The 12,374-nt window shown below is 43.3% G+C and overlaps 1 pseudogene; it reads left to right on the top strand.

Moving 5' to 3' along the window:
- Positions 1-556: 556 nt before the first annotated feature.
- Positions 557-655, top strand: LOC149321033 (U2 spliceosomal RNA; annotated as a pseudogene).
- The last annotated feature ends 11,719 nt before the right edge of the window (positions 656-12,374 follow it).

Raw genomic sequence — 12,374 nt, forward strand, 5'->3', positions numbered from 1 at the left:
ATGTGGATAATTATGTGATCAAGCTTTTCTGTACAAATTTTTGTTTACTTATGTACAGTTTATATCCTTGTGTCTTTTCCGCCAAGCTCAGCTGATTTGCACTAGCAGAAATTCACATGCTTGCACAACAAGCTGGCAGGATGGGCAGATAGCTTCAGACTATAGGCAGAAGGCCCTATTTTAGTTCCCTCTCTTGATAAAATATAAAATATCATGCCAAATTGAAACTGCTGATTTTCACTTTTTCCAAGTCATTTTTAAAATGATGAAGAGTTTTCTGAATGAATAATCTCCAACGAAACCACTAACCCAAAGTACACTCCTATGCCAGCTTAGTTTCCATCATGCTAGTTATTTAATTGGTCATTATGTTAATTTGGCTGCTAAGGATGGGGGAAGATACTTATGAGATTCTCTGACATATTACTTGACTGGCTTTAACTACAGTGCACCTTGACCTGGGTGAAAGGGTACACCTTTTCCTGCTCTTGGGCTTCTCCAGAACGGGACCAGCCCCAGCCCCAGCCCAGGAGTCCACATGCCCTTGGTAAAACATATCGCTTCTCAGCCTTTTGGCTAAGATCAAGTGTAGTAAAACATTCTTGTCTCATGGGAGTTAACTTAAAAATTATCTTTGTCTTTAGAAATAGCCCATTCATACCATCTCCATCACATCCTTTTCTGTTTCCTTTCTTTTATGCCAGTTACTCACCCACAGAGCAGAGAAGCAGAGCAGAGAAGCCAAGCAGAAGAACTACATTCATCTTATTTTTGTATAGGTCTGACTTCATAGGAGAAGGAGGCTGAGATGTATTGAGGGAGGTGTGAGGTTTCAATTTATCCTCTGAGTTGGAGTGGTGTTGAGTAATGGCTGTGGGTGGGAGGTTGGCTCTACCTTCACTGATTCTTTGCTCCTCTTCTGCTGGAGTAGCCCTCCCCCTCACCAGGAAACATACAACTCTCTTTTGCAATATCTGACTGGCTCCCTGTTTGTTTTGAGGCACAATTCGAATTGATGACTATGACCTGATCAGCCCTATACAGTGATTCCATTGTAATTGCAATAGTTTCATCCTATGCAGTCCTAGAATTTGTAAGTTTGTGGAGGCACAGGAGCAATTTGGCATAAAAATTGCCAGTCTCAGGAGTCTACGGGATGGAACCCTGGCAGTTAAAGTGGAATAATAGTGATATAATTCTATAGTGTGAATAAGCTCACAGAGTTAGTGGCAAATTACAGGCTGAGTTTCCCTTATCTGGAATTCCATAATCCAAAATATTCCAAAATCCAAAATTGTCTGGATGGGTGGCAGAGATAATGAAATCTTTCTTATAGTTCAATGTACACAATTTTTTGTTTCACACACAAGATTATTTTAAATATTATGTATAAAATTACCTTCAGGCTCTGTTTATAAATTGTATATGAAGCATAAACATATTTCAGGTTTAGACTTTGGCCTCATCTCTAAAGCATCTCAAATATTCGCAAATATTACAAACCCACAAAACTCTGACATCCATTCACAGGGCTTCTCTTGGAAACTTCAAATTCCTGTTTCTTGGGAGCTGACCTTGGTGCGGAAAGTCCTGCTTACCTCCAGCTAGACCAGTGTAATTTGGGAAGTTGATGCAAGCTCTTTTTTGGGGAGGGGAACAAAACTAATTTTTCTTAAGAATTTGACATTTTGAGACCTTCTACCACTGACTTTCAGTGGCCTGTTCCTCAGCAAAGAAATTTCAAAGTCAGATTACAAAACAAAACAAAAAAATCAGTAGGCATCCCTGGAATTAGGATTAGTGTTGGAATTTTGTTCATTTCTTTATAGGGTATTATTTTTTCTCAGGTATTGAGTATAGCATTCTGTATTTAGAAAGAAATCAGGAACCTCAAGTAGGAGAGAAAAACTAACTTCAGGTAAGTACTTATGTAAAACAGGAGAAAGAGTCCCAATCGTGGGAAAGGAACAATACGACTGTGAGGTGAGGAGTGGAAGTGCTTTCCTTCTTTGAAGCTGGTTACTTCTGCTGGTGCCAAAACTACTTTTTGTGCAACTATAGCGAAGGGGCATGTCTGCCATAAACACTTGGGCAGATGGAGTGTGTGCCAAGATTTGAATGGACTATCCTTTCATAAATAATAAATAAACTGTTTATTTATAGCCCACTTTTCCTTTGCAGATCAAAGCGGGTTACACAGAAGTACAACAAATGTACAATAATGGCAGTGTGATTACAACAGCACACACACTAATGAAACGTTCCCAAGTAGACCTGTTCTGGGAAAGGATCTCAAAATTTGCTTTGCAACACTGTGTTCTCTTTTTCTTGGAATATCAGTAATCCTTATCATCCACATCGTGGTAGTCTTCCCAACAAAAACTTTATTGAAGAATTATGGGAACAATCAGTTTAGACAGCATTGGATTTCTTCCCAGAAAAACCAAATACCTCGCCTATGCACATTATGGGAAACCTATGCACTGTTAATGCTGATGTCGTTATACTGGATCAGTTTCAATCTGTAAGTACTAATGACATGGACAATTTCCTTGGTAGAGTGAGGAAAACAACTTGCCTTCTCGACCCTTGCCCTTCGTGGCTGACCATCCAGGGGGGAGATGCCTTGAGGGTGTTCTTAAGGGACATCATCAATGCATCCCTTAGAGAGGGTCATGTTCTATCCTGTTTAAAGGAAGCGGCGGTTAGGCCACTCCTGAAAAAACCTTCCCTTGACCCCCTGGATAGGAAGAACTACAGGCCAGTCTCTTTACTACCATTTCTGAGCAAGGTGATCGAGAGGGCGGTTGCTCTTCAACTCCAAGCTGTCTTGGAGGAAACTGATTATCTTGATCCATTTCAAACTGGCTTTAGGACGGGATTTGGGGTGGAGACTGCCATGGTTGCCTTAGCTGATGACCTTTGTCTGGGCATCAACAGGGGAAATGTGACCCTGCTGGTGCTACTGGACCTCTCAGCAGCGTTTGACACTATAGATCATAAACAAAGAGCAGCAAGCTTACACTGTAATAGTCCAAAAAGGAGGGGAACAACAATGATTGTATGTCGATGATTAGATAATTACAACAGAGACGTGTCTTATTTATCAAAACATATACATTTGTATTGACAATATTGTCTCTTCATAACACACATTGGAACAACTGTATATGCATATGTAACACTGTACTGTGTCCTTGTAATTGTCTCTAATGATCCAAGTCCATGTAATAAAGCTGCAGCAACCCAGTCCCATCAATCAAACTGAAAAAATCATCATTGGTGCTTGCAGCAACGAGGCATGAAAATATGGCATGTGGTCTTCACAGGTAGCAGACTCCTTCATTGATTCCACGTCTCCAGTTTGGCTTGACTGATAAAAAGATTGCTCAGTAAAAATTATCTGTCTCTCATTAGAGACAATTATAAGGACACAGTACAGTGTTACATATGCATATACAGTTGTTCTAATGTGTGTTATGAAGAGACAATATTGTCAATACAAATGTATATGTTTTGATAAATGAGACACGTCTCTGTTGTAATTATCTAATCATCCACATACAATAATTGTTGTTCCCCTCCTTTTTGGACACTATAGATCATGACATCATCTTGAATCGCCTGAGAAGGTTAGGAATAGTAGGCACTGCGCTTCAGTGGTTCCTTTCCTTCCTCTCGGGCAGATTCCAGAGAGTGGTGCTTGGGGACAGTTGCTCGGCAAGGAAAGAGCTTAATTGTGGAGTCCCACAAGCTGCCATCCTGTCCCTGATGCTTTTCAACATTTACATGAAGCCGCTGGGAGAGATCATCCGGAGGCATGGGGCGGGGTGTTATCAGTACGCTGATGACACCCAGATACACTTCTCCATGTCTCAGTCTTCAGCTTTGACTTCAGATGGCGTCTCATCTTTCAATGACTGTCTTAACGCAGTAATGGATTGGATGAGGGGAAACAAATTGAAGCTGAATCCAGACAAAATGGAGGTACTTATGGTATTGGCTCCGAACCCAGGTATTGGGATACAACCTCCAGTTCTAGAAGGGGTCACACTCTCCTCAAAGGACTGTGTTTGTAGTCTGGGGGTGCTCCTAGATTCGTCACTTCACATGACAAATCAGGTGAATGTGACGGTCAGAAGGGCCTGTTATCAGCTCCAGCTGATACGCCAGCTGCGCCCTTTCCTGGAAGTCAGGGACCTTGAGACTGTAGTACATGCGCTGGTAACCTCACGCCTTGATTTCTGCAATGCACTCTACATGGGGCTACCCTCGTGCTTGGTCCAGAAACTTCAATTAGTTCAGAACATGGCAGCCAGATTGGTCTCTGGTACATCCAGAAGAGACCATATAACACCAATCTTAAGATCACTTCACTGGCTGCCCATCAGTTTTCAGGACCAGTACAAGGTGTTTGTTATTACCTTTAAAGCCCTAAATGGCTGGGGTCCAACCTATCTTTGGGACCGCCTCCTTTCATATAATCCTCCTCGCACACTTACATCCTCAGGGGAAAAAATGTTACAGTCTTGTAAAACAAGGCTGTCTACGACCTCCCAGAGGACCTTCTCAGCTGTTGCTCCCAAATTGTGGAATGGCCTGCCAGATGAGATCCATCATATTACCACCCTAAATAGCTTTTAAAAAGCTATAAAGATGGATCTCTTCCGGCAGGCTTTTCCTGAATAGTTTTCCAGCTATCAGAAAGAAAATCTAATTGCAGACCTCTGACTTCACCACAGTTATTGTATTGTTTTTAAGTATGTTTTATGTTTTAAATTCTACATTGTTTAATTGTATTTTAGGGGGGGTTGAGGGTTTGGACTGTATATTTTAATCTTGTGAGCCGCCCCGATTGCATTTTGTAGAGAGGTGGGATATAAATAAATTTTATTATTATTATTATTATTATTATTATTATTATTATTATATGTTTGAATCACATGTTTAGCTATCATGCTTCTCTTTGTAATTTTCTGTGAAATAGTACCTCAGAGGTCAAATATGATTGAGGTTCTTTGGCAGCTGGATTTATTTTGGTATTTCCCACAATGCTTGCTAAGACCTGGGACCCTTTTATACTACACCTTTAGAGTACTAAAATTCCAGTTTAACTGCCATAGCCCCATTCTATGGGAAGGGATCTTGTAGCACCTTTGAGACTAACTATGAGATCCCTTTGCATACTGATTTTCCAAGCTAACATTGCTATACCTTTGCATTCAATCCTATAGAGTCTACAAAGCTGACACAAGGTTGATGACTGAGGGCCTCTTATTCATTGGGTCACCATAAGCCCAAGCTGACTGTGTGAAAAATAACAACATGCAATCATACAATATACGTATGTGTTCTGTTTCAGAAAAGAACCTTTGGCCTGTGCTGGATGCCCTCCTCCCTGTTTTTGTTCTGTTTACGAGAAATCAAGCAATATAATTGCTACCAATCTATTCCCAGAAGTTCATTATACCCCAAGGCATTAATTAGAAGCACCCCATTTGCACAACACTGTGTATCTTTCCAAAATGTAAGCATTGCCAAAATATCTATGCATTACTGCCAACCCATTGGCAAGTGTAGGGTCTTAGAGACAATAAATGGGAGGTACACTTCTACCTAGAATTACCTGAACAGCTCCACGTCTGTCAGGTATTCTGCTCTGTCTCTCAGTCTCCCTCCCTTCAGAAGCTGCAGATACTGATCAAGAATGAAGACGATCCTTCTTCATGGCATTTTTACTCTCCTCATCTACTCAGTTGGTAAGGTACTAGGTAAATGGATAATGAGAATATAGAGTGGGGGCTGGTGAAATTATCTTGTATCCCCAAGATGAGGAATAGGAAAGTTTTAATGCTTTGGACTGCATTTCCCATAATCCTCTGCCATTGGCCATCATAACTGGGACTTTGGGAAAGTGAACTCTAAAACATTTTAAAGACCAAATAGTCTCCTCCCTGCCAAGATTTAGGATGCAAGAAATTTTCATTTCAGTTCATTAAAAAAAACCCTACAGATTTCACAAATCTTGATTTTTTAAAAAAGTATTGATGGTAGAAAATGAAAGCATCTTCCTCTATGTTAATGCTGAACTAGAGTTGCATTTCATTTTCAGAAGGCCCTGCAGATTTAATACTGATCTGAGAAGCAAGTAGAGCATGGATACTTTGTTCTGGGAACAGCTTAAGTTCTTGAACAGGTCAGGTGGGTGGACATTTCATTTCCATGAATTTTTGAAGAATTTATCAACATTTTCAAATCACATATTTTGACATAAAATACTTGAATCTTTAAAAATGGCACTATAGATTTCCCAGTTCCTAGCCAAGATCCTCACTTGGTTGTCCCTACCTATAAGCTAACGGAAAAAAGCTGATGAGAGGCCATGCAAGTTCTGTGCTCTTTTTATTCTTCTTAGCCTTGATGCTGTGAATCCTAGCTGTGAGTAAGTAAGATATCAGAAAGCTCTAATGGGGGGCTAGAGATCAAAATGGAGGAGCTGCTGCTGGCTGGTTCCAGTAGGAGCTCAGTAAGCCTGGGCCTATGGCCTAGATAAAGGGTGACGAATGCCCTTAAATTTTGCTCATCCTTCTCAAGACAGCATATTTCTGAAACCAGTACTGTTTTAGGTTATTGCGTGCCTTCAGTGAATAAGGCGTATCTGATTAAGATGGGAGAAAAGTATGTCCTGCTTTGAACTGCAAAAAACTGCAATGTTTTGCTGATCACCCTGCCCTGAAGGAGACCTACCATATCACTGTGATTTCCTTGTCTGTAAAACATAGTTTGTCAACTTTAGGATGAGACACGGGGAGGCAGAGCTCTTTGCCTCAGGGTAGGTCCTGTATAGACCGGCACTTTGTGCCAACCTGTGGGCGGAGTCAGGGTGCAGCGTCATGATGCTGGACACCTTGACTCTGCTCCCAGGGTGTCATGATGCCACGCGGCATTCCAGATTGTGCGCGGAATCATCGCGTGACTCCGGCGCTGCATGCAGATGATGCGGTGCTGAAGGGGCACCATAGAGCTGCAACGCCACAGTTATGGAGCCCTCTGGAGAGCGCAAAAAGGAGCCACCAAAAGTGTGTGTGTGTGTGTGTGTGTGTGTGTGTGCGCGCGCGCGTGTCCACAAATGACTATTCCGAAAGATTGCCTGCAATTCTGAAATTTTCTTGCAAATCTCAACTCCTAGCATTTAACTTAAAACCTCAGTTGAGCACTTAGAAATGTAGTTTAGGTAGCCAAAGAAATGGGAGAAGCAGGGAAATGTGTACAAAGGAAATAAACAGTTTAAAAGTGTGGAATTTATTTATTTATTTATTTTCTGTCCCTTTTCACAATATGAGATTTAAGGAGACTTACAATAGTTAAAAGAAACATAGCTAAAAATATACCAAATACAAAAGTTTTTTTTAATTTAAAGAATCATTACATTAACCACAAATTAAACCAGTTTAAAAACACAGTAATTAAAAACCACCAATAAACACACACAGATAGGGAGTACAACCTAGTTCTCTAAGACCAAGTCCCCTTGAGTAGTAAGCCTCATTCTCTACAATGCTAGAAATTTGGAATCCAAAGGAAAATTTCATTGGGGAAACAGAATTCCTATGGGGAAAGGGTCAATGGACTCATTCGCCCACTCTGTAACTACTCCTTGCTTTCAATATGTCTTGGATCAGACAGATTCCAGCAGATCCAATTAGTCTGTCTGTCTGCCTGTCTAACCATACATATATATTCACAGACAAACACATAAATCTTGAATGGGATGTTCTGCAAATAATTTGGAAGCATTCTGTTTAGCTGTAAGTACTAGATGAAAAGGAAACTAGTTCTTTCGTTACTGGTCTCTTGACATACTGTGGACCTGGAGTATGGCTCAGTTTCAAAACAGTCTGGTTGCCAGCCATCATTTGAGAATTTTGTGGATGAAACTCTCTCCATCTGGTTTGCCAGGTAAAGCCCCCTTTTCTCTGTTGGATCAAATGCCTGAATTGATTGAAGGGCAAGGTGACACATACTTTAGGTTGAATATCCTTACATGGTTGGAGAATTAAGTACTGTTAAAGCATTTCGTTTTCTACAAGATAGTATAAACCTGAGTCAAGGGGTGATTATGCTGGCCATGAGGAACACAAAGCTAAGACACCAACCTTTCTACACTAAGGGGTCACCCTGAGACCCAGGGGGGAAAGGTCAGGGGGAATGTCAAGGTTGCTTAGGAGTTGAAACTGTGGACCAACCTGGAAGAAGGGATCTGTAACAGATATTTATTTACTTGACAGTTGGATGGGTCAAAAGAGAAAGTCAGTGTTGAATAATTGTGTATTGGGTGTTTGAACAGACTGGAGTGAAAGGTCTGACATAACTCAGATTGAATATTGCAATATCTGGAATTAAGAACTGGAATTTCTTCAAGTATTTACTATTCTACAGGATACAATTTGTTAAGTCTTTTTCTGACTGGCTTTTGTAACCCTAAATCAAGTGTGGGTCCCACTTACCAAAAAGAACACAAAGCCAACACACACACACACACACACACACACACACACGTCTCCAGTGAGGTTACCTGGATGCCCTGGAACAAGGGCAGGGTGGATTCACTAGGAGCTGGAGCTGCAAAACCAGCCTGGATAAAGGAATACGTCACAAAAATATTTTTGGTGATTCTAGTTGGTGGTTCTAGTACAGGGGACGGCAACCTCCGGCCTGCAGGCCGGATTCGGCCCCCGGAGGCCTTCGTTGCGGCCCCCGGGGGCGGTTGCTGCCGCCACCGCCAGGCAAAAAAATAACGGCGCCCAGAGCGGCAAAAAGCCATGCTGGGCGCCGCCATTTTTCGCCCAAAATGGCGCCGAACTCTCACGCGACCTTTGAGGTGGCGCGAAACTTCGGCGCCATTTAGGGCGAAAAAATGGAGGCGCCCAGAGCGGCAAAAAATGCACTGGGCGCCGCCATTTTTTTGCCCAAAATGACACCGAAGTCTCGCGCGACCTTCTTTGAGGTCGCATGAGAGTTCGGCGCCATTTTTTCGCCCAAAATGGCGGTGCCCAGAGGCGAAGTCTCGCGCGACCTCAAACAAGGTCGCGTGAGACTTCGGCCTCCAGGAAGCCCGATGCAGCTGAGGGAGCCCTCGAATAGGGCTCCGACGGCCGCATCGGGCCTCCTGGAGGCCCGATCCGGCCGTCGGAGCCCTGTTCGAGGGCCCCGGTGATGGCATCGGGCCTCCAGGAGGCCCGATGCCATCGTTGGCGCCCTCGAAGAGGGCTCCGATGGCCACATCGGGCCTCTGGAAGGCCCGCTGAAGCTGTCGGAGCCCTGTTTGAAGGCCCCAGCGACGGCATCAGGACTCCAGGAGGCCCGCTGCCGTCGCTGGCGCCCTCCAACAGGGCTCCAGCGGCAGCATCAGGAAGGCCCGATGCCACCGTCGCAGCCCTGTTCGAGAGCTCCGGCAGTGGCAGCGGGCCTCCTGGAAGCCCGATGCCGTCGGTGGCGCCCTCCAACAGGGTTCCAGCGGCGACAGCGGGCCTCCAGGAGGCCCGGTGCCATCACTGGGGTCCTCCAAGAGGCTTTTTTGCCGGCCTCTGACAGGGGCCTGCAAAGATGGGGAGGCCTGGCCCCCGGAGGGTGAAAGCTCCACCCCCGGCATGTGGCCTCACCCCGGAGGGTGGAAGCTCCACCCCCAGCATTCGGCCCCACCCCCAGAGGGTGGAAGCTCTACTTGCTTAATGAGACTACATGTGAAAGGGATCTAGGAGTCCTTCTAGACAACAAATGGAAAATGAGTCAACAGTGTGATATGGCACTGATTCTAAGCTGCATAAATAGAAGTATAGTGTCTAGATTAAGGGACATAATAGTGCTTCTATTCTGCTTTGGTCAGGACTCATCTGGAATTCTGTGTCCAGTTCTGGGCACCACAATTCACAAAGGATGTTGACAAGCTGGATTGTGTCCAAAGGAGGGCAAACTATGAGGAGAGACTTAGGGAGCTGGGTCTTTTTAGCCTGGAGAAGAGAGGTTTAAGAGGTAATGTGATATCCCTGTTTAAGTATTTGGAAGGGTGTCATATCGAGGAGGGAGCAAGTTTGTTTTCTGCTGCTCCAAAGAACAGGACCCGGAGGAAATGATGCAAGCTACAGGAAAAGAGATTCCACCTCAACATTAGGAGGAACTTCCTGACAGTAAGGGCTGTTTGACAGTGGAACACATTCCCTCGGAAAGTGATGGAGTCTCTTTCTTTGGAGGTTTTTAAAAAGAGTCTGGCCATCTGTTGGGGATGCCTGGATGGTGAGCTTTTGCATGGCAGGGGGTTGGACTGGGTGGCCCTTGTGGTCTCTTCCAACTCTTTGATTCTATTATTCTATTTCTCTCCCCAATTAAATACTAGTTGCCAGGAAAGACAAGGAGGAGAATGGGATGGTATTCATGTGTTGCATCTGGTTGGACACTGTGTAAACACGATCCTAGACTAGATAGGCCTCTGGTCTGATGCACCTTGGCTCTTGTATTAATAGACCTTGTGTATCACATTTGATTTTTTAAAATGGGCAATGAAATGTGAATATTCCTTTAAAGCCATCTTTTCTCTCCCCCCCCCCCCCATTTCTCATAGCCCAGGGACTCGTGTGTAACCACTGTGATTACATGAGTCTGGAATACTGTAAAGACCATACTAGAACATGTGAGCCCAGGTTTGGGTTGTGTATGACAACAACCATCTATAATGCAGGTAAAGTCCACTCGTGGGAAATTAGTAAGATGCTCAATTTGCCTAATTCACAGTCCTAAGAATTTAGGAGGTTTGTGGGAGTGCTCTGCTATAATATGATAGTACCATACCCAGCAACTGTTCCCAATTAGCAGAGACAATCTCACTTTTTAAGATGCTTTAAAAATGTCTCAGTTTCTCCCTCCTCTTTCCACTTCCTCCCTTTGTCCTCCATTTACTTTAGTTGTTGACAACTGAGTTCAAAGGGCAAATGTAGTTTGCATTCAAGAGGAAGAAAGGAAAGGAGAGGGGAAAACCTTGCCCTTCTCAAAGGGCTCAGACAAAAGCAATCTGTTGCAGCCTGTCCTAAGTTGTATGTTCTTCCTCATTCATAGTTTTTGCCATCTTGGCCACACTATGATGTTGTTTGGCCACACATGTCCTGGTTTTCATCTGTGACATGCTGGAGAGAATGTAGTACCCAGTTTCTTTCATGTCCACATTTAGGAAGGCAGTTTCCACTGTCTTGCTCCATATTCAAAAGTGCAGTCCAGATACCGCCTGCCCTTCTCTGGCCACCAGCTGGCCACAGCAGCATGCTCCAGCACTTGAAAGCTATCTTTCCAGGAGTGGGGAGGATGGAGAAATTAATGGTCTGCAAAGCAGGATAATTAAACATAACCTCACCAAATTCTGGTTGCAGAAGCCTGGGCCACCAAGAGGATTCTGCCCTTCAAGACTATGGGGAGATAATATTTGTTGTCACTAAAATATTTATTTAATTATCTGTTTACTTAATTTAAATTGTGGTTTTCTTCCAATGTGAAGCTCAAGGCACCTCAGATCATAGGTTAATACAAAATGCAATGCAAAATAATGTATGATACAGACCTTTTATAAATCAAATAAACAATCCAAATTTGAGCCCAGATTGTGCGAGCGCCTAGGTTGTGCACTACTGAAAGCTTCAATGGCACTTCTGCATACAATCCTTTCTCCCTTCCTGTAAGTTATGTGTTATTCTATGCAAACTTCCATTATAGATATATTTGTATTGCCATTTTTGAGCTCAATATGCGTCACAAAACCTGGTGAAGTACACAGACTACAAAATGATTATTATTTGATCCACATATTTGCTGGGAAGTGTAGACTAGATGTGTTCATTTATTAATGTGGGCTGAATCAAAGGTCTCCCCATCCCCTGTGTGAGACTTTTTCCTGGTAGAGACCAAAGCAGCTATTATCACTGCCATATTTATCTTCTATAACCATAACCATACAGGCTATGAATTGCCTCTCTTGATAAACTAGCCTAGAGGTACAAAGAGTGAAGCTACAATCTGGAATGTGATTCCATGGGAATAGGAACCAGTGAACTCAGTAGTTTGCATAAACATACATTAGATTTTGGAGTCATCCTGGTACCTGTGTGTAACTGCCACGGTTCCTGGTTTGAACTCACAGATTCTTCCTCATCAGTTGCTAAATATATCATCCCACAGCCTTTATGCTATTATGTGATAATATTCTCCATTTCCAGGGGGGGCGGGCGCTTTAAAATTCACATTGTCTTTCCCTCAGTGGACCCTTTGTGGAGTGGAAGTTAGACACATTGGTTAATATTTGGATTTGCCCTGGAAGGGAATCTTGTAGCTCC

Source organism: Sceloporus occidentalis, unplaced genomic scaffold (assembly GCF_023333645.1).
Source record: "Sceloporus occidentalis isolate IW3139 unplaced genomic scaffold, rSceOcc1.0.p SCAF_1, whole genome shotgun sequence".
Lineage (NCBI taxonomy): Eukaryota > Metazoa > Chordata > Lepidosauria > Squamata > Phrynosomatidae > Sceloporus > Sceloporus occidentalis.